Source organism: Geospiza fortis, unplaced genomic scaffold, assembly GCF_000277835.1.
Source record: "Geospiza fortis unplaced genomic scaffold, GeoFor_1.0 scaffold5, whole genome shotgun sequence".
Classification (NCBI taxonomy): domain Eukaryota; kingdom Metazoa; phylum Chordata; class Aves; order Passeriformes; family Thraupidae; genus Geospiza; species Geospiza fortis.
Window position 1 is genome coordinate 2341835 of NW_005054421.1, and position 4868 is coordinate 2346702.

The window sequence follows — 4868 nt, forward strand, 5'->3', positions numbered from 1 at the left end:
CTGCTCCGGCTCCTCTCTGCCCCCCACCTACCCTGAGCCATTCTGCCTCCCCTCAGCCTTCTCCATCTCCTCTCAGCCTGTCTTCCTTACCTCCCCTTAGCCAGCCATCCCACCTCCCCTGAGCCTTCCTCCCCTCCTGTCGGCCTTCCCCATCCCCTCGGCCCCCTGGTGCCCCCCAGGCAGTCTCTGTGCCTCCCCGCTGCCCCTCTGCCATCCAGCTGGCTCTGACTCCACACGCTGTCCCCAAGTCTCCCAGGAACGAGCAGGGTTCCCTAGCCACCGTGGCCCCCAGGGAGATCCTTTCATCTCAGGCACCAGCGCATCTTCATGGTGCTGTTTCTCTCTCTAAACCTTGGTCCGGATGGCCGACTGTGGTGCCTTCCAATTTAGGACTGCTTCTGTAATTCTCTCTCCCGGTGCAGAGCCTGTCCAAGCACATTACGCAGGCCAGCAGTGCCACATCTCACACTTGATGGCCCCTCAGCTGCCCAAACAGCACAGCAACAGCCAGCAGAGATCCCAAGGCCACCAAGACCACCATTCCAACCTACATGTCACAGCACTCCGGCAAGGAAGGACTTCCTCAGCCCCTTTCTTCATTCCCTAGCATCTGAGTCTATCCTGTGTATGGAAAGATCTCTGTAGGCACCAGCTGATCAGCAGGCATGGGCCTAGGACTGGGCTGGCCTGCAAATTTGCATTTAAAAATGAATAAATAAAACAGTTATCGTGATTCAAGAATGTCTTGCATGGCAAATGGCTTCATCAGATTGTCCCTTTCTCAGATCCAAGGATGCCAACTCCAGGCACCTTGTAACACAATGCAAGATGTGTCTAGTCCCAGCTCCTGACTTCACCATCAGCTGGGGAAAGACCCATCAGGTTCATTGGCGAGAAAAAAATATATAAGGCAATTGTTTTGCTTCCACTCTTCCTTTTTAATGAAACACTTTCTAGTGTTTTAAGCAAAACACGACTTTTCATTTTGAAATTTCCTTTCGAACCATTAAAATGTTTTAAAGCGGTTGAAGGCACAGTGAGATGTTTTGATTTTTGTCGCTCTGAAATGTTTCACTCAACACGTTCTTCATGTGTCTTGATTTGCCAAAAATTTTCAAAGGTTTCTGCTTTCTCGCCCAAGACATATCTGGATGTTTTTTACTTTTCTGAAAAGGGGAAAAAAATGAAAAAAAAAAAAAGGGAGAAAAAAATATTATCATCTCCATGGCTCCACAGGAAGCAGAACTGTATCCAAGAAACGAAGAGCCAAGGGACACCTCTCCAAAGGTCCAAACTTTCAGACACTTAGTCATCCCTCCACTTGCTTGCTCACATACCAAGTCTAGACGTTTGCTGTCTCAAACCCTGGCAGGGACTCTCCCACCCCCACAGGTCAGCCCAGGGTCTCTTGGGTTTGATTTTGAGCAGCTCCAAAGACAAGCAGTGCAGCAGAGCTGAGCATGCGCGGCAGGAAAGGGAGCATGATGACACTGACGTTGGGGACTGTAGGGTGCACTGGCCTGTTGACCCTCCTGACTCTTGTTTTGAAGATCCTTCCCTATTTTCTGAGTCACAGTGTGATGCCTCAGCATATCAGGCTGGAGAAAGCAGGAGCCAGGAGACCCTCCAAGCTGCTCCAAGGGAAGCATCTCGGCACAGGACCTTGGAGGATCTACGTGCCAGTGCAGAAATGGCCAGGATTCTGCCTCTGCTGTCTGCTGGAGTCTGTTAAATCCTTCCTGTCAGAGATAACTAATCCTGGGGCCTTTACAACACCTCTCCTGAAAAGCACATTTCATTCCTCTGTCTCCTCCTGCCTTCCAAGTGCATGAGATTGCAATAGGTATTACCAAAAATATTCCCCATGGGAGCCGACACTGGACTCCCTTAAAACCCAAACACCATCACCCCTCCTTCCCCAAGACACAAGTGAGCACTATGCTCTATTATCTCTACACCCACTAAATCTTTCTGAAATAAAGAATAAACATTTCCACCACACATAGTGTAAGTGTATGTGCCAAGCTGCCTCGCTTCCTCTCCTCTGTGGTTATTATAAAGTGGTTTTGTTTCAATGGCGTAGCAGATGGACAGCGTCCAAGTCTGGCGTCCCCACTCCCCCCGAGTACGTCGAGCTATCTTTGGTTTATCACAGATTCCTGCAGAAAATGTTTATGGGAGCCTCTTGTTTAAAATCTTGGCCGCGTCACAGCATAATTCCTATTATTTATTAAATGAAAATCAAGCTGTTGTTAATGCACCATTACTGTGGCAGAGTGGAGCCCTTGGAAATGAAGGCCAAACGCTCTTTCTCATTCTCCGAGCGCGAGAGAAGCATCCCACTGTCACCATCGCTCAACACTCACAAAGCCACTGGGATGAGAGGCAATTTCCTGTCCTGGGACTCCTTAAACATTTCCTTTTTGCTGAAGAGAGACTCCTTTGGTTTGCTACCCCAAACCTGACCTCCCAGAGCCATCCAGTGCACAGATCACACCTCACACCATCAGAGGTGCTCTCCCTCAGACACCGCTTTGGCTGTGCCCTTCTTTGTTCACCATGACCAAATTAATTTTTTTCTCTTCCGCAACTTTCCTCTAACAGAAAATTTTCCATGGAAAACCCAAAGCCCTTTCTGTTTCCCAGAAATAGTCCCTGTAGCACGAGTGTTCTATGTCCCTGTAACACAATGAGTGCCATATAGATGGTCCCCTTTATATTGAAGTGTGGCAGTGTTTACATTCCTCACTGGTTTCCAGAGGAAATTCTAAAATTTTCCTGGAAATGTCTTGTTGCTTTGAACCGATTGTTTATTTATCAGCTTAGTCATTAACCTTCTTCCTTGCTCCTCTGGCTTTTGATAAGACAGAAAATGTCAAAGGGACGGGAAATAGGCTCAGAATGATTTCCCCTGGCGAAGGATCCCAGTCCCCAGCAGCAAAGGGAGTTTTCTCATCAATTTGAGCAGAGACACAGCTTCACTCCAGGTGCCAGGTTAAATCAGCCTTCAGGTTTTTGCAGGGTTTGTGTGTTAGACTGTAGGTCTTCTGGAGGGATGTCAACGCCCTTTCAAAATGAGCTAAATACCACTGATCCCAGTCAGGATGGGATATATTCCCACTCATTCCATTCCCAGCCTCACCTTCAACCCGTGCGTCACACCAACTCTGCCATGGTCATGGTCTGTTCTATTAAGAAATACATATCTTCATTAATACATTGCTTATTAATAGTACCTATTCATGAAATTTTCATAAATAAACTGACCACAGGCAAAATCCTAAAACAACAAGATAGGGGAACAAATTCTATTCACCCAAAAATTTGTGGTGCGTAAATTGTTTTGTTACTTATTCAAATACAAGTAACAACATTCCTACCACCAGAAGTTTACCAAAAAGAAAAACGTCTTTTCCCAATAGCTGACATAAACATGTAAGTGCTACCAAACATATTTACATGTTTGAAATGGATGGTATAATTACAATGAGTTATAGCCAATATTCAGACTTTCCCTGGTTTAAATACTACCTTCTGATACAGCACAGCACATCCTTTAATTGTGGTCACGTGCTCCTTCTTAGAGACTGCTGCAATTTTTTCCCACAAAAACGTCTATAATTGAAAAGAAAATGGCATTGTTTAAAATAAATTGTCTACCCTCCTGGAAATAAACAGGTGACTTCCCCTACAGAATCTCCCATTTCTGGGACTTCTATATCACAGAAAGCCATCTGCAAAGTAATTTTTGATATTTTTCCAGACCCCAAACTTGAATTTCAGCAAGAAAATGCAGTTTTTCAAGACAGAAAAAAAAAATCCTCCAAGAAGGATTTTGAAAACAAGTCAGGTAAAAGCTGTCAGTGGAAATAGCAACAAAAGCAGTCATAGAGTCCTCCAATAAAAGCAGGTCCATTCCAGACTCAACAAAAAAGGTCTTTTACCCTCTTTCAACCAGTACTGATGTTCCTCAAAGGATACAAATAGCTGTTAAATTCACTTTTATCTAGAGAGTCTCACATTTGTGCAGTGCTTAAAAAAAAGAGAAAAAGCCACATTAGAGGTATGAACACATGACTGTATTCCACAGCTTGTCCATGAGCTCCCACAAGTCAAGCCTCCTAATGAGACCTCCAGACCTCTTCACCACCATCAGGATGGGCTCTCTTTTGTGGGAAGCCTGTTTTCAGATGATTTACTGAGAAGGTTTATCCCCAGACTTCTTGTACAGACAGGGACATGGAGAGACAAGAGAAATTAAGGCCCTACCCCTGGGAACCACCAGCAAGAGCCAAGGTTCTCACTCCAAGGTCTCATGGAGTTGCCTTGAGCACAGTGAAAGACATCCCTGCTGCCCCATGTGAGCTAGAGCTAACCAGAATTACTTCCTTTGCATCTCAGATGCAGACTCATGGTTTTGGGATATATTTTCCACCACACCACCATCTCCCTTCAAATGGTCTTTATGGAGTTCATCTGCAGTCAGAAGTTGGGTTTTCCTCTCCTGAATTTTCCATGGATTTCCCAGACTAAGAAATGCTGCCGTTGAAGAGGCTCAGCCACAGGTTTCTGGTATCACCTTCATAAAAGGGGGGTCTGAGGCTGTCCCCAAAGACACTTCCCACCAGCCCTGGGCTGAGGGATAGAACCAACACCTTTGGCCCGTCTGCAGCACCACAGTTTATGAGAAGTGTCCTCGCATACAAAGGTCTGCCAAGGATCCCCTTGCTGCTCCCTGAGTCAGGGTCTTACTCTCCCATGCTCCTCTCAAGCTGGCCATCAGCACAAAGAACTGAACAAAGAGGTCACACAGCTCTCCGTGGGGGTAAGCAAGCCAACAGCTCCAATTTGCTGAAATGCTTTTCCAT